Source organism: Cervus elaphus, chromosome 2 (genome assembly GCF_910594005.1).
Source record: "Cervus elaphus chromosome 2, mCerEla1.1, whole genome shotgun sequence".
Taxonomy (NCBI): domain Eukaryota; kingdom Metazoa; phylum Chordata; class Mammalia; order Artiodactyla; family Cervidae; genus Cervus; species Cervus elaphus.
The window spans coordinates 28,295,270-28,322,488 of NC_057816.1; the positions used below are offsets into that span (position 1 = coordinate 28,295,270).

General features: G+C 40.1%; 1 protein-coding gene across 5 annotated transcripts in view; it reads left to right on the forward strand.

Annotated features, from left to right (window-relative positions):
• The window catches only part of GAS2 (growth arrest specific 2), a 168,212-nt gene that overhangs the window by 124,867 nt on the left and 16,126 nt on the right, over nucleotides 1–27,219 (forward strand). The window lies entirely within an intron of this gene.

Below are 27,219 nucleotides of genomic sequence, written 5' to 3' on the forward strand. Positions count from 1 at the left end.
AAGTATAAACCTGGGTTTAGTTTCTGTATGCAATGTCATTTTAGCCTTTGCTTGAAAATATTTAAAATAACATACTTGTGGAATTAAAAATGAAATGTTGTGTGATTTCAGAATATTTCCATTCTATTCCCATTGTACAAATTGCCTTTTGTGACTTAACACATGAACCCCATGGGTTGTTGCCAAATTTTGGCTCCTGACACCATATCCAACCTCCAGATGTATCAATAGGGTTTTAACAAATACATGTGATTTATTAGTTTATTATAAGAAAAGTGACAGAGATAGAAATGGAATAAGTCTTGAATTTGAAGCCCTGAGGCTGTCAGTGTAGATATAAATATTGGCTCATTTTTAGTTTTTAAGTATTAATAATTATGATCCACAAATAGTAGCTTACTTGAGTAAGTCTTGTCAATTTCACATAAATAACTGTTACAAAAGTCCCATTTTGTCAATTTTTCTTTAAACAGGATGGATATATTTTTTTAAATTTTATTTTTTTCCATTTATTTTTATTAGTTGGAGGCTAATTACTTTACAATATTATAGTGGTTTTTGCCATACACTGACATGAATCAGCCAAGGATTTACATGTATTCCCCATCCCGATCCCCCCTCCCACCTCCCTCCCCACCCCATCCCCCTGGGTCTTCCCAGTGCACCAGGCCCGAGCACTGGTCTCATGCATCCAACCTGGGTTGGTGATCTGTTTCACCCTTGATAATATACATGTTTCGATGCTGTTCTCTTGAAACATCCTACCCTCGCCTTCTCCCACAGAGTCCAAAGTCTGTTCTGTACATCTGTGTCTCTTTTTCTGTTTTGCATATAGGGTTATCGTTACCATCTTTCTAAATTCCATATATATGTGTTAGTATACTGTAATGGTCTTTATCTTTCTGGCTTACTTCTCTCTGTGTAATGGGCTCCAGTTTCATCCATCTCATTAGAAATGATTCAAATGAATTCTTTTTAATGGCTGAGTAATATTCCATGGTATATATGTACCACAGCTTCCTTATCCATTCATCTGCTGATGGGCATCTAGGTTGCTTCCATGTCCTGGCTATTATAAACAGTGCTGCGATGAACATTGGGGTGCACGTGTCTCTTTCAGATCTGGTTTCCTCGGTGTGTATGCCCAGAAGTGAGATTGCTGGGTCATATGGCAGTTCTATTTCCAGTTTTTTAAGGAATCTCCACACTGTTCTCCATAATGGCTGTACTAGTTTGCATTCCCACCAACAGCGTAAGAGGGTTCCCTTTTCTCCACACCCTCTCCAGTTTTTATTGCTTGTAGACTTTTGGATAGCAGCCATCCTAAACAGGATGGATATATTTTGAAACTACTTTATGGAACTAGATTAGATCTCAAAATGTATTGTTAAATGCATTTATTGATTTGTAATTTATTTCTGCACTCATGCATCAAATACATGAATATGTGGTATATGCAAAGAACTTTTAGAAATCTCAAGGATATTGTTTGTAAGCTGTGTTTCTTTGTAAAGATCATGCTTAACTATTTAAGTAATTGGTCACACATTAGTGATAATTCTATCAATGACATATAACTTAATTGGTTATCCACATTAATAATTGGCAAGAAGGAGAAGGAAATGAATTTCCTTAGAGTCACTTCTAAAATCTCTCCAATGAATCTGAAAGTATTCTAGAATATCAGGGTGCATGATCATGTCGGGTGGTAGAAAAACAGCAGCCATAACTTTCCTTGGACCTGTTGAAAGTCATTGCGTAATGACTTGTCAAGCAAGTTAGTACTAAATATGAAACCAAAATTTGCTGCTCTGATCTGGCTATGATAGCCTTGACTACCATCTATCACCATAATCAATTGAACCACTCTTGCTTGCTGGATGTGAAGTTTCCCTTTTCATTCTTTATATGTCTTGAATAAGAAGATGCCTGACAAGTTTTCTCTGTGTTCTTTCCATGACTTAAATTGCCACACCTCTCTCTGCTTCTCTCTTAAAAAAACAAAACAATACCAAAAATTTTTCATAACTGTTTTTCAAAAAGGCATGAGTACATCAGGAATGTAGTTATCTGATAACCCTCATCATGGTGCTTCCTATTTTAGGGTGCATCTCTATAGAAAATATTTCAAGTTGGTAAGATTTCAATAGGTGGTGTAGATTTTATAGGAGGTTTGTAAAGGAGCTCACAGGTTAGTTCTTTGGGAGGCAGTTTACATCTCTTTTTGGGAGTGTTAGATCAGTACAGAATTCTCCTCTTTCCTTTTCTTTACCTTCCCGTTTTCCCCTGGGAAGAGGAGTAGGGGAAGAAAGCAGACTTTGTCAAGTTTTGAGGGGTGGGTCCTCATCTTGGTCTCTCATTTTTCTTTCAATCTAAATACGAACATAGGATGACAACACTGATATTGTCTTAATCAAAGTGAAATGCACTATAATCAAGATCAAGACTTGCTCCCTGGAGTCATTGCTCAGAGACCCTCTAGTGCCCAAAGCAAACGTATGGAGCTGAGCTTTACATTTGGTGGGTACAACCCCTCTTGGGAGTTATCTGTCCTTTCACCCTTGAACACAGGAGGTTCTGAGAGAACAGGAAGAGCTTGCTAAGCTGTGACAAGCACAGTTTAGAAAGCTTGGACCCCAGGGCTGAAATACCAGGAGGCTAACAGATGCCAAGCCCCTAGTTCTTCCTCCTCCCGGGTGCTGCAGTTGCTGCTTGAGGTCCCATTTTGCTCTCACACTATTCCCTGCAGAATCTCAGCCCTGTGGCCCTTCTGACTCTTGCTAGGGAGGCTTGCCAAGCTATTTTCATTTCTGAGTCTCATCTGATTATTTTCCCAGTTTTCAGTTCTCTCTGCCTCATTCTGACGCCTTTCCGCAGGTGGGACTTATGCTCTAGTCATCTTTGTTCTTTATAATTAATGCCATACCTTGATCTCAGTCTCAGAGATCTATGCCACCTTCAAATCTTGCTGAGTCTGTACAGGCCTGGAGTTAGGCACCCGCTTTGGGACTTGTTTGGTGTAAATTATTGTTCTCTCTGAAGCAAAATCACCTTTCCTGCCTCCTATTATTGGCACTTCTTAGACTGATTTTCTTTACTCCCAAGATACCATGTTTTTGACCCTCTACCCATAGCAGATTACAAAAAATGTGACAAGCATCATTTTAGGTTATGGCACTTAAATTTTAGCAATATCTGGATAACGAGAGCTAATGAGGGAGGTGCTGGTGTGTTTGACATGCCTCCACCCAGTGTTTGCTGCTCAGACATTTCCAGTTAAAAACATGAATGCTCCATTTTTATTTTAATGCAACTTCATATTGTTATCTCCAATCCTATTTGCTCTATTACAAGTATGTCTCCAGAAAAACAGGTGTTTTCTCATGTTCCTAGGCATTGGAGCTATTTATTACAAGTGGCTTGCCTTCATCCTCTTTGATTTCCTTAAAGTGAAGGGCTTTCAAAACAAATCTTATGTCTTTAATTAAGATATATTTAGTGTGTCATTTTCTTTATTTAAATTTTTTTTTATGTTGATTATTTTTAAAGTTTTTTTTCATTGAATTTGTTGCAATATCATTTCCGTTTTATGTTTTGGTTTTGGGTATGGGGGTTTGTCTCTCCTTGACCAGGGATCAAGCCCACAGTCCCTGCATTGGAAGGTGCGGTTTTTAACTACTGGGAAGTCTCTATCGTGTGTCATTTTAAACAGAGCACTTTTGCCACATTTTAAAAGAACAATTCCTGTATTTTTTTTTTGATAGTGACACAATTATAGATTTATCTAAGAGACAAATAATTGCTTGGGAGAGTTGGGAGAATACTTAAAGTTGTACTTAATCTATTGATTTGAAGAATTTATATCACGTTGGGGAAGACATCACAGTTAAGTTAGAGCTCTACCTTTCATGAATCTTTCATGTGATACGTTTTAGGGGTTAGATATGGGGGTGGTGTTCCCAATAGTATGTTATTTACCACAGGGTTTTTCTGTTTAATCTGGACTTCAGAAATCCAGAAAAGCTATCAGAAGAAAGAAAAGTCTGAGATGAGACTCAAATAATAAGCAAAGGCTAGCCAAAAAAAGGAAGGGAAAGTGTTTCAATCAGAATCAGAATGGAAACAGCATGCACAGAGGCTCAGAAGCACCAGAGAAAAGAGATAGGGAGAAAATAGAAAGTGATGACGAGGGGCGGGGGGCGGCTAGAGAGAATGAGACATTACCAAAATTCTTAGAAATGCGACCTTCAGTGCAGAGGACAGAGGAGGAGGAAGAGATGAGAGCTGACATGTGAGCAGGCACACAGAGCCATCTCAGACTACCTGTATTATGAAAGCTTTGGCTTTCTTCTGAAGGAAATGTAGAGATTCTGGGGAATTTTTAAAAGGGAAGAGATAGGAGTAGATTATATTTTAAATCACTCAGGCTATAGTGTGGAGAATGAATTGAAATGATGTAAAATTAGTGGAATATATCCAACCACACTGGCTTGGGGAGTGTATGGGCCATGATAGCGTCAGCTCAACCTGGAGACCTGTCTGATAAAACTTCCAGATATAATACATATTATGACCTACCAGACAAAGCTCTCTGTCTTGGTATATAGTTATTTAACACTGAGACACTATTAAGTTCATCTTTGTACCTTAAACAGAATATTGGAAAATTGACATGTTGACATTGGCTTATTCTGACATGTCTGCCTGGCGTAGAGGAATTGGCTGCATTTCAGTAGGTCAGAATTCCCACTTGTTAATAAAGTTTTTTTGGTGAGAAGTTTATGTAGAATAAAATTCTCAGCTACATCTAGAAACTAAAAGAGAATCATGGGAAATTGGTGTTTTCTTGACTGTTGTGGGTTTTTTTTTTTCCCTTTAAAACCTCTGGGTAGTATCAATTGACAATAATAAAATAAATTAATAAAAAGGCACAGGCTGGTGTTCTTATCTACAGGTTTTTTTAGGAATTTGTTACCCTAAACTCTTACTCTCCAGATGTTGCCCAGATTCTCAGTTCCAGGCCTGCCTGGTGATTTAGTGCATGTTTCATTTAGCGTAGCAGTGCTATAAAAATACAGTGCCCTGCCCCCAGTAAGCCCAGCAGTGAGACCAAGGTATTTTCTATGAAAACTGTTCCTTAGGCCAAGAATCCTCCCTAGAGTGTTCTTTGGCCATTTACACATTTCTTTATATGAGTTCATTACATGCATCCCCAGAAAGCAGTGATTCCAGATGCACAGCTGAATTCACATGGATCCACATTAACACTATTTACCCTCCTCCTAGTAAGTCCCCAAGAATGGTCAGCAACAGCAATGAACCACTTATTATGTCCCAGGTACAAATGTCACAGTTAAGGCAGTAAACAACAACTCTCTTTTCACGTTCGGAGAGTGAGGAAATGGACAAGAAACTTATAAGCCAAGGGTAAGATGGTAAAAAGCCAGATATAAATATTTTAGGCTTTGGGGGCCGTACGGTTTCTATCATAGCTTCTCAACTCTGTTGCGTTAGCACAAAAGCAGCCTTAGCCAATATGTAATGAGTGAACAAGATGGCCTTCCAATAAAACTTTATTTATAAAAGTAGAATGAGGTTCATATTTGTTTCATGGGCTATATTTTGGTGACTCTTGACCTAGGTCAATAAATAAATTTAACTATTCTCATGGACTAGTAAGAAATGAGACAGAACACTGTAATGTGGAAGAGAGGTACTGTGTGTTGCTCTTCCGGTGATTGTAGTTGGGAAGGCCTCTTTGTGATTGGGTTAAATCAATATCCAAGTGATTAAAGAGAAAATTGTCAATATTGTCTATTTATCTTTTTCTTAAAAGCATAGGCAAAGCTATTAAAGTTAAATTGCAGATTACATATTTATAGCAGGTAGGGACCATATAGACCAGGCTGGCATGTACATAGACTCAATAATTATTACTCTGTTGTCGAAGAGAGTTTCAGGTATCTTCCTGTAATGCCCCAGCCTTCACTAATTTATACTTCCTCTGCATTTCTGTGACATTTATTAACTGACAATACTCACATAGTAACGAGAAGAAGTGACATTGGTCAGTATGTCTTTTGTATGTGGGGCCCTGAAGTGTATGGACCCTATTATGTGCTAGTTTATATGCCTAGCTTGCTGTCCTTACATTGTTGGCACACAATAACTATTAGGTTATTATTTCATGAGAATCAGAAGTTAGAAAAAATTGCAGCTAGAATTTGAACAAGAAATAGCTCAGATTGGTAATTTGTTTTCACAGTATATTAACGGTGATGAAATATTAACTGAAGAAAAAGGAGAGATATACTTTGAATTTCAAGCGTCTCCTCTCTGTAGGGTCAGTTGTTATATGTGTAGTAGTTGTTAAATCCTGAGCCATAAAGCAAATCAAAGAGTGTAAGTTTATCAATAATGCAGTGTGACATTAGACTCACTTGGTTAAAGCATGAGGGGTAATCTGTCAGACAAGAGGCATTGCTTCCTGTGTGTGAGGAGCTGAATAGGAGTCTATGATCTCAGACCTCAAAGATCCAGTTGGAAAGGGACCCAAGAGTTAATAGCATAGATAAAATAAGACAAAATAAAAACTACCATAAGACAGAGCATGATTTCAGCTACGTGTTCAGTAATTCACTGGACAAAAATTTTCTAAGCACCTACAATGAGCTTGGCACTGTCCTAGGTACTAATGAACTTGGAGACAGGTAGACCCATGTACACTGGAGTTATCTGGAAAACATTCTAAAAGAAGGTGGAAATTATCCAGTGATTTGATAAATGAATGCAATTTGAATGTGGAAAGGCATTCTTCTTCTTTTTTTTTTTTTTTGGAGAATTATAGGGTAAGAATGGTTGAAGAATAGGAAGAACTCTAGAGATGTTTGAATAGTGAGTGGGGCTATCTAACTGGAGATCATGTAGAGAGTTTAAGGAGAGAATAACGTGAGAAAGGTTGGGGACAGCTATGGAGGGCCTTGAATGTAAAAGCCAAAAAAAGTACATTTTAAGCTAATAGCAACAGATAGCAACTGGAGATGTGAATCAATAGCATGATAAAGTCAAAGTTTAAGGCAGTTAATCTGGGAGAGACATATGTAGAGTTAAGAGATTGGAGCAGAATGAATGAAAATAAGTAGGAGGCAATGAAAGGCAATGAATCTAAGTGGGAGGCTATTCTAGTAGTTCCCAGAATGTGACCATTAATAAAAACAGTGGCAGAGAGAATAGAAAGAAAAAGGATGGACAGTATAAATAGTAGTTTAAGAGTGGGTTTGATTGGATATTGATAGAACAGAGGGAAGAGTCAAAGAAACTAGAATTTTGAAAATGATGATTTTCTTAATATACATTACTTCCACCCCATAAAAAATAATTAAGAGAAGAAACATACATAGCTTAAAAGATTTTCTGAGGTCAAGTGATTCTTCCATCAACTGGCTATAAAACCTTGATCAACTTATTTAAAATCTTTGTGAGTCATCTGTAATGTGAATTATGATAATACCCAATTTAAAGAATTGACCAGTTTTTCATTCATTCACCAGATACTCCACAAGTTCTTTTTTAGCTCCTGAGACTTGAGTAGTAAGACAAGGTCACTGCCTTTAAGGAGTATACTTTCTAGAAGAGACAGATACATTTAACATTATTGACCGGAGACGTATCAATACATTTTTAAACCAGGTAATCCTTGTGGTAAAGAATCTTCCTAATTCGCCTGCTAATGCAGGAGACACAAGAGAGACAGATTTGATCCCTGGGTCGGCAAGATTCCCCTGGAGTAGGAAATAGCAACCCACTCCAGTATTCTTGCCTGGAAAATTCCATGGAGAGAGGAACCTGGCAGGCTATAGCTCATAGGGTGGCAAAGAGTCAAACAGAACTGAGTGCACACACACAACAACACAACACAACACAATTAACATCACCATGTTAAGTTGTTAGAGCTTAGAATTGATCAGGGGTTCATTATACAACTTATGATTGTTACCATTCACATTTTGCTCCACTAGGTTTTATTATATTGTATTATGTTGTACTTGATTATATTGTAAACATAAAATTTTCAAAAATGACACTTTGCAAAATTTTAAGTGAAGAGTAATTTTTCTGTGAATTTTATGCAGGTGTTTTCTTTGATTATCTGAGCAACATATATACTAGTTTCTCAGAAGATGATAGTTCTTCAGAATATAGTTTGATTCAGACAGTGTGAATATTAGACCAACAAAAAGACATGACAAATCTTAGTGATTGATTCTTATATGAAAAGTGAAAATGAAATTCTTGGTGCTGGAGAATGCTCCAGCTTTTGCTTATACAGGAGAGTGGATTGAAAACCACATTTCATGAAAATTAGAGGACTTTATAGGTGTGCCAGGTATAACTATTGAATGTAATAACCTGCAAAGTGTTAATGAAATAGCAGAATTAATTTTGGACCAGCCAAAATAAAAATTGCCAGCCACAGGTATTAGTTTCTGCAAAAATCCCCTGGTCAACAATCAGTTGTATGCTTATTCATGTCCAACTATTTGTGGCCCCTTGGGCTGTAGCCCACCAGGCTCTTCTGCCCATGGAATTTTCCAGGCTAGTATACTGGAGTGAGTTGCCATTTACTACTCCAAGGGATCTTCCCAACCCAGGGATTGAATCTGGGTCTCCTACATTGTAGGTAGATTCTTTTGCCACTAGCACCACCTGGGAAGCCCAAGTAAGCACATATAACAAGGTAATGTGGGGTTTAGTGAATGTAGAAGGAAAACACTTGATGTAACATAAAGCAGTAGGATTCAGGAGAGGTTATTTTAGGAAAAGCTCTAAGGGATGACCTCTCCTAGGAAATGATACTAGGAGTGAGACTTAAACGTGAGGAGGAGACAGACTTGAGAACTAACAGGGAAAGCTGTTTAGAGGTGAAAGGAAAAGCAGATACAAAGCTTGGCTTATTTGAGAAGCAGGATAGCAATTTTTTTTTTTTTTTTTACCTTATATTTGAGCAGTTCTGGGAAATGGGAACACTCTGGATGTGCCTACCTACTGTGGTCCTGGTTGGTTGTTAGTCTATGGGTGGACATCACAGCAAATTCAAATGAGACACCCTCCCTCTAGTGTCCTCTGCTGATTATTTAATCCTTTTAATAAGCTTTCTGTCTTCTCAGCACCATGAAAGATGGTAAATGTATGTCAGCCCACACTGGCTCAGTGAAATGCATTAATATTTTCTGAAGTAGGAAACCAAAATTTCTGAGAAGCCAGATTGTGTCAAAGAAGAGAGTTTCGTTTATTTATTTATCTTTGTAAATGAGAAGGACTGGAAGCGGAGGGGAACAAGCATAGTTCTGTTGAGAGGGATGACTTGCATATTTTAGTTGGGTCTGTTCATTCTTATATAAACCAGGGCAAAACAATGATCCCATTAAGTGTTTTCTTTTCTTACTTCAGTGCTTATCCTTTTTTGGGGGAAAAAAACAAAACAAAAAACTAGAATCAGGGAATACTTTGATTCTATGGTGTGGGTTTAAATTCTATCTCCTCGCCCACAGGAAAATTCTGAAAAGCAGGACATAGAATTTTCTTCTTTATGAAGCCTAGTCATTTTTCTCATGTTGGGGCCCATCCTTGTAGCTTAGAAGGTGATGGAGAGACAGTGAGGAATAGAATGAGAAGTTTTAGACCTTGACTCCCTTTCCCTGGTGTCGCCATTGTTCTGTTCTAACTAAACCAACTTCTCTTTTTTCAACACACTCTGCTGTTTCCTGCTCAAAGGCCTTTGGAAATATGGTTCCACTTTCTGAAATGCCTCCTCTCTCTGTCCATTGCTTAACAGCTCATTTTTTAGTTGTTATTGATAATGTCTCATCCCCCAACAAACCTTCCTTCTTCCCCACACTGGGTCCTGATATATTAAGTTTTTCTATTAAGCACCCTGGAATTTCATCTTCTTTCACCATTAAGCATCTTAGGTGTGACGTGTGTTGGAGTTGCTCACTGGTTCCTCAGTACAACATACTCTCCTATGCTTGTTCTTGCATATCAAAGTTGACTAATCGATAGTTATCAAATGTATTACACTAAAATAAACAGATATCATTAAGGCATAATGCAGAATTTTTGAAAGTTGAGGGACTCTGAAAACGAAGCTGTGCAAAAGTAATTTTGTAAATTGGTTATAACAGAAACAAGCAAAACATCAATGACTTAAAGAGTTTATTTCTCCATCATAAAAATCCAGCCCTAGTTTGATGACTCTGCTCCTCTAAGTTCTCAGGGACCCAGTTTCTCCAGCTCAACACTGCTGTGGTTACTGGTGGGTCTCAGGTGTACGGTCCTAGGTAGCTCTGTGCTTCTAGCAGAATCATGGAGGGAAAGATGAAGAAGGGACATTTACAGAAAGCCCCTGACTCACTAGACTCTTCTGCATACATTTCATTGGCTGTAACTTAGATATGTGGTCATATCTACCTGCCCGAGAAACTAAGAAATTAGTCTTTATTCCAGGCAGCGGTGTGTCCCACTTAGATTTCTACTGCCTTAGAGGAAAGTAGGAGAAGGGCATGGCAACCCACTCTAGTATCCTTGCCTGGAGAATTCCATGGACAGAGGAGCCCAGTGGGCTACAGTCCATGGGTTATGCAAAGAGTCAGACATGACTGAATGACTAACACACAGAGAAAAATAAGAGTGTCTAGGGATCCACCATGTCTTTCCCAGGAAATTGGGGTACACAACACAGAGATAAGGCATATCTGAATGACCACTTAGCAGATCATCAAGCATTAACTGTGGCCTTTGAGTTGAGGTTTTTATTCTGTAATTTGTCATGAAAATTAAAGGCACAAGAGTTACTTCATATGATACTAAAATAATCTATTTTTTTGAGTAGTGGTTTTTTATTTGTTATGCTATTTCAGTGGGATCCATATAGGAGACTCTCACAACAAGGATAGTTGCAGTAAAGAATAGCATGCTTTTCTCATGAAATGTACTGACTTGCAAGCACTTTAATTCTAATTTAGAGCCATATTAAATTCAATCAGTTAATATAAGTCTTTAACTTTCAGTACATATGGTAAATGACAGAAAGTATGGTTTAGAAAGAAAGGAAAAATTACTTACAGCACTTTATATTTATTTAACGCTTGGTTATTTACCAAGCACTTTGAATTAAGGGCATTTGACCTTATCACAAACAATCCCCAAGGCTAGCTAGATGCAGAGATTAACAGACTAGAGTCAGACAACTAATAAGTGATGGAGTCAAGATGGAACCATGTTCATGTCATATCAAGTTTAAGTTCTTCCTCCTGTTCCCCAGAGCATGTCAAAACCTGGGAGTGAGCATGTGGAAATATGGGTAAGAACACATGCACCTCCTAAATGCCTTGTTGGTAAAGCCTGCAATAGAAGAGGATCATTTATTATAGTATTTATGTGGATAGCCTGTATTCTTTAATCCTAGTTCTTTGAGAAGTTTCATATGGAATCTTCCATGGTCAAGGCTTTGAATTACTTAATTACTGCAGCAAGCAGTGCAGAGTTGCAGGGCATCCTGTCTCCTGACAAGTAAGGGCCAGCACACACACACTAAAGACAGGCCGTGGTCTATACGCTCCTGTCACTAAGCAACCAAGAGCCGATTTCTTTGTACTCTGACTTACTCTCTGAGCTAGGGAGGTCTCCCACAAGGCCCTTCAAAGCTGGACCTTATGGAGAGCCAGGTGAAATGAAATTCAAGGGCACTGTGCCTGTTCTCACAGGATGTCTATTTCCTGACACATGTCCCCGCCTCTGCTGTGGTAGCAGGTCATGTCTGAGTGCAGCTGCCACTGGCCTGATTCAGAATTTTTCAGTCACAGAGGTTTAATTAAAATTTCTAGCAAGGCTCATCTATCATTTCTCTTTTGTAGTTTTTTTTTTCCTCTAAGAGACTAAAGCTCTTGCGGATTTATAGAGCCTTTGTTTCTATAGAAAGAGATTTGTAAGCCTTCAGCATCTCGGAGATTTTTATTGGGAACCTTAATGGAAAGCAAATCACAAATGCTGGTCTGTGCTTTCAGCTAAAAATGTGTGAATAAACTCCTTGAAGTTTATAATTTAATTCAGTGTGATATAAAGTCTGAAAATATAAAATCAGCAGGAATTATTTTCAATAATATGTAATGAAGTAGTTCTCACCTTGAGTTATCATGATTCCTCATGTCTTTTGCTTTCAGAAATGGGAGTTCATAGGCTAAATTCAGTATCTCAAAAAGCAGATGGAACTTGTGCTTTCACCAATGTCAAGGGTACATGAGGTCACCAAAACATAGACTTTAGGTCAAATTATTCTTATAATTTAATTATTATATAAATAATATTATTTGCATAAATATATAAATAAAATTATTATACAAATGATAATAATTTGACCTAAATTAACTATAATTTCAGTTTAGTTCAGCTGAGTCACTCAGTCATGTCCAACTCTGTGACCCCATGGACTGCAGCATGCCAGGCTTCCCTGTCCATCACCAACTCCTGGGGCTTGCTCAAACTCATGTCCATCGAGTCAGTGATGTCATCCAACCAGCTCATCCTCTGCCGTCCCCTTCTCCTCCTGCATTCAGTCTTTCCCAGCATCAGGGTCTTTTCTAGTGAGTCGATTCTTTGGATCAGGTGGCCAAAGTATTGGAGTTTCAGCTTCAACATCAGTCCTTCCAATGAATATTCAGGACTGATTTCCCTTAGGATTGACTGGTTTGATCTCCTTGCAGTCCAAGGGACTCTCAAGAGTCTTCTCCAACACCACAATTCAAAAGCATCAATTCTTCAGTGTTCAGCTTTTCTTTAAGGTCCAATTCTCACATCCAAACATGACCACTGGAAAAACCATAGCTTTGACTAGACAGACCTTTGTAGGCAAAGTAATGTCTCTGCTTTTTAATATGCTGTCTAGGTTTGTCATAGCTTTTCTTCCAAGGTGCAGGTGTCTTTTAATTTCATGGCTGCAGTCATCATCTGCAGTGATTTTGGAGCCCCCCAAAATAAAGTCTCTCACTGCTTCCATTGTTTCCCCATCTATTTGCCATGAAGTGATGGGACCAGATGCCACGATCTTAGTTTATTGAATGTTGAGTTTTAAGCCAACTTTTTCACTCTCCTCTTTTCACTTTCATCAAGAGGCTCAGCAATTCCTCTTAGCTTTCTGCCATAAGCGTGGTGTCCTCTGCATATCTGAGGTTATTATTGATATTTCTCCTGACAATCTTAATACCAACCTGTGCTTCATCCAGCCCAGCATTTTGCATGATGTACTCTGCATATAAGTTAAATAAGCAGGGTGACAATATATAGCCTTGACACACTCCTTTCCCAATTTGGAACCAGTCTGTTGTTCCATGTCCTGTTCAAACTGTTGCTTCTTGACCTGCATACAGATTTCTCAGGAGGCAGGTCAGGTGGTCTGGTATTCGCATCTCTTTTAGAATTTTCTACAGTTTGTTGTGATCCACACAGTCAAAGGCTTTGGCATAGTCAATAAATCAGAAGTAGATGTTTTTCTGGGACTCTCTTGCATTTTCAATGATCCAACGGATGTTGGCAGTTTGACCTCTGGTTCCTCTGCCTTTTCTAAATCCAGCTTGAACATCTGGAAGTTCCTCCTGTTGAACAGGAAGTTCAACATCCTGTTGAAGCCTGGCTTGGAGGATTTTGAGTATTTTTTTGCTAGCGTGTGAGATGAGTGCAATTGTGCGGTAGTTTGAATATTCTTTGGCATTGCCTTTCTTTGTAATTTGGGTTTCTTTATACTAGTCAATGGATATTCTAAATAGGACTTTTGTTTGTTTCTGCTTAGTTAATATGGGGACTAAGTTACTTCTTAATGAATAAGTTTTGCAGATAAATTATTTTAGCATGATTTGGAAAAAGTATGCAGATTTTAGAATAAAATATAAGATGGAGCCCTGGTCCTGTTTTGTCACTTAGAGTAAGTGATGCAACTATTGTGAGAATGAATTTTCTCATCTGTACACAGGGGATTAATGATATTTATGACAGATTCATTATGAGAGGTAGAGAGGACTGTTAGCCTAGTAGCGGACACTAGTAGTCACTTAATAAAGAATGGTTATCATTACCACCATCATAATCAAAGTTATCTTATTCCACAAAAACATGGGGGTTTAAAAGAAAAATTAAGTAAAATAGTTCCTTAGTTGAAAATCAATTGGGTAGCACTGTTTGAAGACCCAACAAAGATGAGACTCAGGTGATCTGGGCGAAACCATCTTGAGCAAGTCATGGTATTCTTAAACCCTTCTTGTCAGCATCTGTGACATACCTACCTTCTGGACTGTTGCATCTTAAGACCCTGGCACAACAGAACTTGCTTAAACTGTGAGTGGCTTCCCTGATGGCTCAGAGGGTAAAGAACCCATCTGCAATGCAGGAGATGCAGGTTCGATCCCTGGTTGGGGAAGATCCCCTGGAGAAGGAAATGGCGACCCACTCCCGGATTCTTGCCTTGAGAATCCTATGGACAGAGGAGCCTGGTGGGCTACAGTCCATGGGGTCGCAAAGAGTTGGACACGACTGAGCGACTAACACGCACACAAACTGTACGTGGCAGCTGATCACTCGATGGATCCACTCCGCCCTTCTCACAACCAAGGTTTGCTGGGCTCTTCACCATCCTGGCCATTCTCTGGTGCACTAGAAGCTGGCCCTGTCCTTCCTCCCCCAGGCCTGGGGACCAAGCCCAGTCCTGCACACGTGTTCTCACAGTGGGTCTAGGGCCCTGTCTCTCCTCCATCCTCACTCTCCTTTAAGGGCGTGCACCCTTCATCACATCACATCAAGAGAGATGTCTCTCTTGACACTCTTTCTCAATTAGTTGTTGCCTCTGAAATCATGGGTTAGAGTCCTTTGCAGACCGTATTTCATCTCCTGGCTTGTCCACAGAAGGCTCTGATAAACCTGAGATAGGCAAAAGCCTGGGGTTAAATTGGCAAACATTCTTACTCTTCGAGAACAAAAAGGTGGGGGGATATTTAAAACCCCAAAATTCTTCTCTTATGCTGTAAACGCTTCATCTTCAGGATTCTGAATGCCAAGAACAGCTTGTTTGGCCTGCGTGATTTGTCTGTTTTGTCATCTGAGTCCAACCTACTCTGTGTATCGCAGACTCACACTTCACAGTATCTTTGCTGCTGACAGAAAAACACAGAAGCCAAATGACCCACACACTCAGAAAATACATCCTTGCAGGCTGCGTGGATAAAGACGGTCAGTGGCGCAGGTATCTACGCGCCCTCCCACCCTTCTTCCACCTTCTGGGTGGGAGGGTCTCGGCCCCCCTCACACACTCACTCAGTCTCTCTGATTCACCCTGACATAGTATCCTCATTGGAAACTGCTTTTCCTTACTCCTGACACATTCCTGCTCTATCAGAGCTGTTCATAACGGGACCTGCCAGAAGGCGCTGAATCACCAGCTGCTTAATATTGAAGAACAGTATTACATACAGGACAGAATAATATGCGTGCTGATTAGAGGACTTCGCTGATGCCTTGGGAATCGGGGGATGCCCCCGTCCCCTCCACAGCTGGGCCTTGATACTTTGTGCGGATTACCAGGTTCTCTGGGCACTCTGCTAAGGGTGCCTCCGCCTTTACTTTCCTCACTCTGGGGCAGCCCTAAGTTTTTGCTCTGAGCTCTCTGCCATTCAAAGTAGTGGATATTATGCCTCCTTCACTGGAAGTACTGTTAGCTTCCTGAGTGCCACTGTTTAGGATGAGGAGTCTGCGGGGATATAAATGACAAAACAAGGAAACAATTAACATGGATGGTTTTACTTTTATGTGGGAATTGGCATTATAATTCTGGAAGATGTCACCATGTTAACATGTCCAGAAATTGCTGTCATGCTGATATTGACTATGAGTTAGTTATATGTAGTTCAGAATAGATTCTGAACATAATGAGTGCAATACCTAGGAGTCAGTCTTCTTGAATAAGTCCTGCACAATGACATAGTTTTTCATAGTTTGCCCAAGGCAAACCAAAGCAAACAAACGAACAAAAAACCCCCATTCTCTCATCTTCTCAAAGGCAAGCCTCCTTTGTTGTGCCACCTCAGAATAGCTTGAAATGTTCATTAAATCTCATAGTTATGTTAAAACAGTCACAAAGCTTCTCAGACCTTCATTTCTGGATTCAGTTCTACATTTACATCAGTGGCGTTTAAAAAAAAACAAAACAAAGCAGGGAAAGGAGAACTTTATCTGAGCTGTCAACATCAATCTTTACTTTTTAAACAACTGGTTAGATAGAAATATTGATAGAGATAACCAAATAGTCTTGAGTTGGGTTTTTGAAGAGTAACTAAAAGACCAGCCAGGGATTTCTTCACTCAGTAAGTCACTCTTAAGTTCATTCATCCGCTTACTCATTCTGCAAAAGGTTATTGCTTATTTATTATTTGCGAGGATCTGTGTTCAATAATAGTAATTTGGAGTTAGTATTAATAATTAATCATATCTCAAGAATCCCTTGGACTTGTTGCTGAGGTCCTAGAATATAGTCAGTGATGTAGGACAGAAATGATTCTAACTTTATCTACCACTCTGCCTGTGTGTGTGCTCAGCTATGTCCAATTCTTTGCGACCCCTGGCTTTCCTGGTGGCTCAGATGGTAAAGAATCCACCTGCAATGCGGGAGACCTGGCTTCCATCACTGGGTTGGGAAGATCCTCTGGAGGAGGGCATGGCAACCCACTCCAGTATTCTCGCCTGGAGAATCCCCATGGACAGAGGAGCCTGGGGGGCTACAGTCCATGGGGTTGCAAAGAGTCGGACACAGCTGAGCGACCAAACACAGCACAGTACTGTAGCCAGTGAGGCTCCTCTGTCCATGGAATTTTCTAGGCAAGAATACTGGAGTGAGCTGCCATTTCCTACTCCAAGGGATCTTCCTGACCCAGGGATTGGACCTGTATATCTTTTTATATGTTTAAATTAATTAATTAATTTTAATTGGAGGCTAATTACTTTACAGTATTGTGGTGGTTTCTGCCATACATTGACATGAATCAGCCACAGGTGTACATGTGTCCCTCATTCCAAACCCCCTTCTCCCACATCCCTCCCCATCCCATCCCTCTGGGTTGTCTCACTGCACCGGCTTTGAGTGCCCTGTTTCATGCATCAAACTTGGACTGGTCATCTATTTCACATATGGTGAAATATACATGTTTCAATGTTCTTCTCTCAAATCATCCCACCCTTGCCTTCTCCCAGAGTCCAAAAGTCTCTTCTTTACATCTGTGTCTCTTTTGCCATCTTGCATATAGGGTCATTGTTACCATCTTTCTAAAACCCATATGTATGCGTTAGTATACTGTATTAGTGTTTTTCTTTCTGACTTACTTCACTCTGTATAATAGGCTCCAGTTTCATCCACTTCATTAGCACTGACTCAAATGCATTCTATTTTTATAGCTGAGTAATATTCCATTGTGTATATGTACCACAACTTTTTTATCCATTCATCTGCTGATGGACATCTAGGTTGCTTCCATGTCCCAGCTATTGTAAGCAGTGCTGCAGTGAACATTGGGGTACACGTGTCTCTTTCAGTTCTGGTTTCCTCGGTGTGTATGCCCAGGAGTGGGATTGCTGGGTCGTATGACAGTTCTGTTTCCAGTTTTTAAGGAATCTCCACACTGTTCTCCATAGTGGCTGTACTAGTTTGCATTCCCACCAACAGTGTAAGAGGGTTCCCTTTTCTCCACATCCTCTCCAGCATTTATTTGAACCCATGTATCTTGGGTCTCCTGTATTGGCAGGCGGATACTCTACCACTGCACCAAACTTCTATGAATGTCACCCTTGCATGGAAATGCTGTTTATGGAAATAGAAAAAAACAGGTTACTGCCTCTGTCACAAAATCACAAAAGGAATAGACCACAAATTGGATGGGATGTTAATGGCTTTGGTGGGCTGCAAATTTGTGTCTCCTTCAGTGGCAAACATCACCTTTGTAACCTTCTCCATAGCTATTTGGTATTTTCAGTTCTGTCTTTGAGGACTTATAAAAAAGTGAGAAAAGGCTTCTCAAACTGCTGAAAATTTGACTCTCATAGTCACTACCCTATGGATTCTCAACACTTGCTGCATATTAGAATAACCTGGAGACCTTTAAGAAAACTCCCCTTCATGTGATATGTTTGATTTAATTAGTCTGGGTTGGGGCCTGGTAATCTTTTTTAACCAGCATCTTAGTATTTGCCTTCATTTTCCCATATGAATTATTTTTCCCTAACACCATGAAATGGGCACAAACTGTTTTTGCAACTGATGCAATACATTTGTAGCACTTATCTATGTTTGGTGAGGAAGAATAGAAATTAAGATAAAATCCCTAACCTCAAAAAGCTCACAGACTTTGGGCTCTCTGAAATGTATAATATGAATCTCACTTCTGGAGCTCATTATGCTGTCTGACCCTGGCCAGGCTGTTTGATCTTTTTCATCCTTGGAAATTAAACTACAAAAGGAAAAAGCTAATACATTCCACATAAGATGATTAAAAGTATTAAGTGAGAAAATGCTCAACAAAGAGTGACAAATATTATTGGATTACGTTCAACATCATTATTATAAATGGCAGATGTATAATTTCTATAATTACATATAATATACGCAATTTATGTTCATATATATAATTATACGTATGCATACTCACATGTACAGTAAATATTTGTTACATAGAGAAACAACTATTCAAGAATACAAAAGATTTATTCAGAAAACAGGGGGCGTCCCTGTGGCTCAGATGTAAGGAATCTGCCTGCAATACAGAAGACCCAGGTTTGATCCCTGGGTTAGAAAGACCCCCAGAGAAGGAAATGGCAACCCACTCCAGTCTTCTTGCCTGGAGAACTCCATGGACAGAGGAGACTGGCAGGCTACACTGTTCAGAAAACAAAGGCAGCTTAATAATTTTAAGTCCAGTAAAACAAATGCAAGGCATTGGTGAGAATTGTTGGGGGAAATCATGTTTACTTCTTTTGTTCCAAGAGAATTTAAACAATGCAGCGCTAAATATTTCTTCAGGGGCGAAGCCACGCACTTATGTGCTGCTGCCACCTAGCGTCCAGATCTAACAACTGCAGTCTTGCTATGCCTTCCTTCCATTGCCTGGTATTCAGGGTTGGAAACCAGCTTGGTACCTTTTTAATCATTTTGAAACAAATGTTAAATAACATTGAAGTGTATCTGTAGGAATTTGTTTCCCTTCCCTTTTCAAGTATGTGATAGGGAATACCTGCCGGCCCAAGCAGAACGGGCTACTGGCTCCTTGCTGGTCAGTGGCTTGTCTGTCTTCAAGGTGTCAGGGCGTATCTACAACATGAGATGGTGTCCGCTTCCTCCTCAGTTTGGCATTTTAGCAAAGCATTGCTGATCTACAAGACGGAGGAGTGTTGTTACTGCTTGTCCTCAGATACCACTCCTATTGTTTCTATGTGGTTGTTCAGTCACTCAGTTGTGTCCGACTCTTCGTGACCCCATGGACTGTAGCACGCCAGGCTCCTCTGTCCTCCACTGTCTCCCAGAGTTTGCTCAAATTCATATCCAGTTATTTCTATAGGAAAGTATTATTTGGTGAGTTTTGCATGTTGTGTGATCTGATGAGAATTTTTTTTTTCTTAAGCAGGAGTGGTTTCAATATGACTGGCTTCATATGATAGCAAGGTTTCTCAAATTTGACGCAATTGACATAGTGGACCAGACAATCCCTTATTGTGGGGGGCTGTCCGATGCATTGTAGGGGGGGTTTAGAAGCATCTGTAGCCTCTGCCTCCTAGCTGCCAGTGCAACTCCCCCTCCTGGTGGAGAAAACCAAAAGTGTCTCCAGAAATAACCAAATGTCCCTGAGTTAAGAAACACAAATGCGAAACCATATTATGGGAATTACATATAAATAGGTGGTTTTTATGCTTCTTAGTTTTTAAAATATTTTTTAAACTGGAGTACTACTGCTTTACAATGCTATGCTAGTTTCTGTTATACAATAAAGTGAATCATACACACATACACACACACACATATTATTCCCTCCTTCATGGACTTCTTTTCCACCCGCCTCCATCCCACCCATCAAGGTCATCACAGGGCACTGAACTGAGCTTCCTGTGATTTAAAGTCGGTTCCCACTAGCTAGCTATTTTATGATAATGTAGATATGTCAATCCTAATCTCCCAATTTGTCACTCCCCCCCACCACTGCCCCACGCACATGTCAATTCTTTACATCTGTGTCTCTATTCACGTCTTAGAGATAGGTTCATTTGTACCATTTTTCTAGATTTTATATGTATGCATTAATATACAGTATTTGCTCTTTCTGACTTCACTCTGACAAACTCCAGGTCCATCCATATCTCTACAAATGACCCAGTTTCATTAAGTCTAGTGTTTGCACTAGTTGGAGACAGATTATATGATGCCTGGTGAATTGTTAGCAAATTCAATCCATCTATTCATTGATTTTTTTTATTCACTCATATATTCAAGAGAGGCAGTATCATATATTAATAAGTGGTCTGAATCCCGGTTCTGCTACTTTCTAAATTTTGTGATTAAATAACTTAACATCTCTAGGTTTAATTTTCTTCTACTCTAAACTGAAGAGAGTAGCTATATCTACTTCAAGAAATTAGTATGAAAATAAATGAGATGTCACATTTAAATTCCTTAGCACAGTGCCTGCTAATTAGTGATCACTCAATAATTATTGGTTATTGTTTAATAGATGTTTTTAGTTAGTGCTCTGTGCTGGGGATCATGTCAGTCACTAGAGAGGTAATGCTAGTTAATCTGTTTTTCCAAAATAGATTAAAGTTGTGATGGAGAAAGAAGTTAAATAAATAGCCATTTCCTTCTCCAGGGGATCTTCTCGACCCAGGGATCGAACCCAGGTCTCCTGGATTGCAGGCAGACACTTTGCCATCTGAGCCACCAGGAAAGCCAGTTAAATAAAGGTTTACATAATTATTTTGACTATTATTGTGATAGATGAAGAAGAGGAACGTGAACCTACTAGGTGGAATGACACTAACATGACAGATGTTTTTAGAAAATTGACTGCTAGTCAATGATCAATCAGCTGCAGTAGAGAACAACCCTGCTTCCTGAGGCCATATGATCACCCCCTAGGCTAGAAAAATATCCCACTTTATACTGGGTTGGCCAAAAAGCTCATTTGGGTTTTTTTGCATGCTGTCATGGAAAAGCCTGAATGAACTTTTTGGCCAACCTATTACACCTAGTTGCATACTGAGTTATAAACTAAGAGACAGTTTGGAGTGAAGGTTGATTATAACACATTAATTATGACAAAGTGTTTTTCTAACTCAGCTTGATATAAAAGCATGGACCACAGAACCTGTCCCAGAAGTTACTCTAAAGGAGTAAAATATTTGGCGAGGCAGTCTGCCTCCTGTGTCTCACTTTTTCCCTCTGTCAGTGGGGAGTGTATAGCATCCCTGTTTCGCCTGGCTTGTATCATATCAGAGAGGAGGATGATTCCCATCTGTGAATCTGTGGTGTATTCTGGAAGAGGACAACATCAGTCCTGGCGGGGAGGGGTGTAGGGAGGCGACAAGGAGAGAATGAGGTCATTGGGACACCGTGAGAACTATTCTAGCAGGCACATCCCGCCAGCCCAGGCAACCATCTTCAACTTGGACCACTGCAATAGCTTCCAAACCGTCCTGCTTCATCTAGTCTGTCCTCCTTTCTGTGTAGGCATCACAGGGCAGCTAGAGTGAGCTTGTAAAAAATGCAAACATATTATCATCCCCACTCAGAGTTTGTAAAAATCCTCTCTTTCTCTTCATCTCAGTCTAAGACTCAGTCATTTTGGCTCTTTCCTAAATACTGTAGAAATCTTTTACCTGATCTCTTTTACTCCAAGCCTTGACCTTTCTGTGGATCTGCTGGAGGTCTTCAGGTGAGAGAAATCTTGTCATGCCAGTAGCTTGCTTTAAACCCACCAGTGATCCACTTTGTCCCATGTGCACATAATTCAAGGTCATCTTACACTTGGTCACTCTTTACCTCACTAGCTGCATCTCCTAACAGTCTCCCCTTCATCCCTCTCACAGTTTAGCCATGGTAACAGTGAACTGGCTTCCCTGGTGGCTCAGTGGTAAAGAACCCATCTGCCAGTGCTGGGTGGGCTTCCCCTGGTGGCTCAGCTGGTAAAGAATCTGCCTGCAGTCCGGGAGACCTGGGTTCAATCCCTGGGTTGGGAAGATCCCCTGGAGAAGGAAAAGGCTACCCACTCCAGTATTCTGGCCTGGAGAACTCCATGGACTGTACAGTCCATGGGACCCCAAAGAGTCGGGCACACGAGTGCTAGAGATGTGATTTGATCCCTGGGTGGTAAGATCCCTTGGAGGAGGAAGTGGCAGCCTGCTCCAGTATTCTTGCCAGGGAAATTCTTGTCCGATGGACAGGAACCCTGTGTGCTACAGTCCATGATGTTGCAAAGAGTCAGACACAACTTACCGACTAACCACGGCGAACTGCTGAGTGTCGTGTCCAGGCTGTGCTGCTTTGTCTCTGTCCCTTTGCACACGTTTTTCCTGAGCCTGCGATGCTCTTCTGTCCCTTCTTTATCCAGCAAAATTCTACTTTCCTTCAAGATTCAGATCATTTCCTGCAACAAATATTTGCAAGAACTCTTGCCCCTCAAGACTAGGCTGAAGGTATGTATCTCCAATATGCTTTCCTAACATCCTCTGCAAACCTTTATCAGAACAAGCCTGACAAAGGGATGTGGGAGATGATTAAAACTGAGTTAAATTAAAAAGATCAAATGAACTCAACATGAAAAGAAAAGAAAGATGGGTCAGGCAAGATTAAATTCCCTTCCTGAACACCTCTTAGGATATGGGAGAGACAGGGAAGAAAGGGAAGTAGGTTTGAGAGTTAAGAATTAATAGATGGTGAAGGTGCTGAGTCTGGTTAATGGAGTTTTATGAAATTGTACAAAGAGCTTGTAAAGGTATAGTGGGCAGGGAGAGGTCTCTAAATGGAGAACTAGGCAAAGAGGGTAGAGGAGGGCATTAGGTGAAGAGGTCACACTTAAAAGACCACTGCCAAAGAAAGTCCATCTCAACTTGTAGGTCTCAGGACTGAGTCTTAAGGCCCTCAGACAGTCATGCTTTTAATAACTAATTAATGGGCAAAACATGAGGCATCCATTTCTGAAGCCCCCTGACATGCCTTTAACATTAGTTACAAAATTCTTGCTTTTGATCTTGCTATAGAAGAAGCTGGTTGGATGCTAGGGAGGCATAGATCACAAAATGACAGAAAAGAACTCTGAGTGGCCTTAAAAGATATTAGAACAAAGCAAAGAGGGCATTTAAGACAGAAGATAGATCAGAATCAGAGCAAGTTATATCATTGCTGGCTTTGCCTCCCTTAGACCTAAACTGCAGATAAGGGAATGACTTCAAGCTGTCCACAGTGGTGACATTTTTGTTAACAAGTTAAGGACATAGTCTGTATCTGAGGCCCTTATGTTAACACATACATTACTGGGGAAAGAAATGACAACCCACTGCAGTATTCTTGCCTGGAAAGTCCCATGGACAGAGGAGCTTGGTGGGCTACAATCTGCAGGGTCGCAAAAGGGTCAGACAAGACTTAGCAACTGAACAACATTACAGGAGGCATGGGTAAATTCGAAACAAAGCATTGGGAAGGATAGACTAGTTACTGAGAAACAGGTATAATTCCTCCTTCAAAATCATTATTTAACTTTGAATAAAAGGACACAGGGAAGGCTTTAATTAGAAAAACCATGGTTTCTCATTGACATGCAGAGAGAGGTAAAGCTATGCAGGTAAGTGCTTGACGTATGGGAAGATACTTGTATTGGGTTGACCAAAAAAGTTTGCTTGGCTTTTCTCCATAAGATGATACAGAAAAACCCAAATGAATATTTTGGTCAACCCAATACAACAAGAATGAGTCAGCACATGGCAATGGGTTGTTGAGGATAGAGAAGCCAGGTAGCCAAGGAAGCCACATGGCTGAAGAATCGTTCTGTGGGTTTTGTGATGAGAAAATTCATGTTATTTAAGAGCGATGGACTAAACTAGACGGAAAGTATTCCATTGTGTCAGCCAGGCCCTAGCTAGACAAATGATGTCTCCTTAACAATAGTTGAAGAAAAAAAAAGACATGGCAATGGATGTATATATATGCATATCAGATGGGATAAATGTGATAAAACCTTTTATCGCTGTAACACACCTGTACACACATCTCTCACACACATACATGCACATATGAAAGACTTTTAAAAATCATGAGAAAATTACAGAACTGGGAGAAGAGATATAAAATTATGGAAATGTGCCAAGAAAGATGGACTGGTGAAAAATTTCATGTAAACTGTGAGAGAAAAAGAGATACCTGAGTTCTCGAAGGCAAATGAATTTGAGGGCAAAGAAAATATGCAAGCTTTGGAAGTTCTTGTCTGAAAACAATGAATTTGAGCAGTGTCAGATGATCCTTTCCTAGGGTATTAGTTATGTGTGACTTTTATCAAGAGAGTTTGCATCATTCTCCTTATGGGGATCTTGGTGTGGCCCTAGGGAACAGTAGACTCATTTATAAGTTAACACGTGACCAGTCCCTGAAGCAAGGATGGATAGACCCAGTCAGTGATGAATTGTTTAATTGTTCTGCACTTGGTCTTTAGGAAGACTGAATAATTTGGAAGTGAGCTTTAAACTTCACCTCCTCCTATTGGAAAATGAAGGCTGAAAATAGAATATTCAGTGAAGAGAGATTTTCGAGTTCAGAATAACACAGTCTATTTAAAACACGTAGCAAGGAGTGTAACTGTGGAAGAGAAAGACGAAGGGTTTTTAAAATGCCATATTCACAAGGAGCTCAGCGTGGTGCTTTGTGATGACCTAGAGGGGTGGAATAGGGGGTGCATGGGAGGCTCAGAAGAGAGGAGATATATGTATACCTATGGCTGATTCGTGATGTTGTACAGCAGAAACTAACATAACACTGTGAAGCAATTGCATTCCAATGAAAAAGAAAAGAAAAGGTAGAAAGGAGCCCTCCAGGCTCCTCTGTCCCTGGGATTCTCCAGGCAAGAATACTGGAGTGGGGTGCCATTCCTTCTCCAGGGGATCCTCCCAATCCAGGGATCGAACCCGGGTCTCTTACAGCTCCTGTATTGCCAGGCGGGTTCTTTACCCCTGAGTCACCAGGAAGTCCCTATATATTGGTGAGATCCGTGCGTCTTTTTCTTCTCTGCTCTTGAATAGTTTAAATAGCATGAAAAACTGAAAGGAAGAGCAATGCCTCTGTGTCTCTGTGCCTCCGAGAAGGTTTGGGAGATAGTGAGGGTCACAGGCAAGGAAAAGTGAACGTTGCTCGGTCGTGTCCGACTCTTATGACACTCCATGGACTGTCCATGGAATTCTCCAGGCCAGAATACTGGAGTGGGTAGCCTTTCCCTTCTCCAGGGGATCTTTCTGACCCAGGGATCGAACCCAGGTCTCCCACATCACAAGTAGATTCTTTCCAGCTAAGCCACCAGGGAAGCCCAAGAATACTGGAGTGGGTAGCCTATTCCTTCTCCAGTGAATCTTCCTGACCCAGGAATTGAACCAGGGTATCCTGCATTGTAGGCAGATTCTTTACCAACTGAGCTATCAGGGAAGCCTATGGCAAGGCAGTGATTGGCATCTTATCAGAGCGGAGGGAGAAGCAGGAAGGATCAGGGATCATGACCTTGGAGAGGAAGCTTCTGGAAGAGAAATGCTAAGGCTTATAAATGTAGACTTATAATAGTTATAGAGTCAGCAGGAACAGGAGAGTTTAAAACAAACTATAGGGAAACAATGCAAATGCCAGAGCGTTTCCTTCCTGAGTTCACATCACCATCTTATCTGAGGATTTTATGATGATGTTGTTTAATGTTGGGAGAAATCCAAATATGAATAATATGAAAATAATTTTTAAAGGACCATTGGAGAATCAAATGAAATGGTGGTGCAAAGGATTTTGTAAGTGAAAAAGTCCTAATGAAATGTTAGTAAACATTTGCAATTAGGTAGCCAGGTTGGACCTCAACTCTGAATTGTCTCCCATTACCTAGTACTCCTGAAGTATGTCAAAAGGGAAAATAAATCACAATTAAATGTGTAGTGATTTCAGGTAAAACTGCATCTGTTTATAGTGAAGTATATGAGCCTGTCAGCGAGTTTGCAAAAGTATAAAGGTTTCATGACATTAAAATAATGTGTGGATATTTTTCCTATGTTGGTGTTCTAGAAATTCTATGTTTCCCTTTTTGTTTTTGTTTCCGAAGTAGCAGAACTGAGGATTTTAAATGAAATTTTAATCTTTGTGAACACACACACACACACATATATATAGTCAATAAAATGGTGCTGAAAGAGTTATGACAGAAAACAGCAAAACCGCCCCATCCCTCTTCAGCTTTTCCACTCTTTTCTTCCCCTGAGTTCTCTCTAGATGCAACTAGCTTTACCTCTGGAAGCTGTTTCTTCTTTTCGTTTGTCTCCAAATTTCTAAACTAGGTAATTAAGCTGTTCTTCCTTAGTTTTTAAATGTTAGACATTTTCTGTGGTCTAACCATAAACACCAAGGTAGCAAGAGTGAGAAGATGGTGATTTAGCAACTTTCTGCTCCCCTTAACCCCACTGCACACATCTTCCTTTCTTCCTATTTGCTGAGATGATACCACACCGATGGTCAAGTCAGTACTGTATTAGGTATTTGCTTTATAACTGTCACATAAATACTGTAGTGGGTCACGATTACTTTTCCTTTTTGTAACCATTTTTATTTTGCTTGAAGTTGATAATGTCTTATTTTTTGGCCTAAGTATAATTAAAAACCCCTATCAGATCCCTTGAAAGAACTGGGAAGCCCATCACCATGATGTCACAGGCAGACACTGCAGTTCATCTACTGGTTTCTTTCTGGTCCCTCCATGTGTATCCTCCAACTGCAGGTCAGCCTCACAGCATCATCTGAGACATTTTAAAAACTTGTTTTGATGTTGGGTTTCCTGTTTCCTATATCACACATCTTCTGAGGATTACTCCCTTGTTTTCTTAGTGCACATCCTGAGAAAAATGTAATCATTCATTCATCCA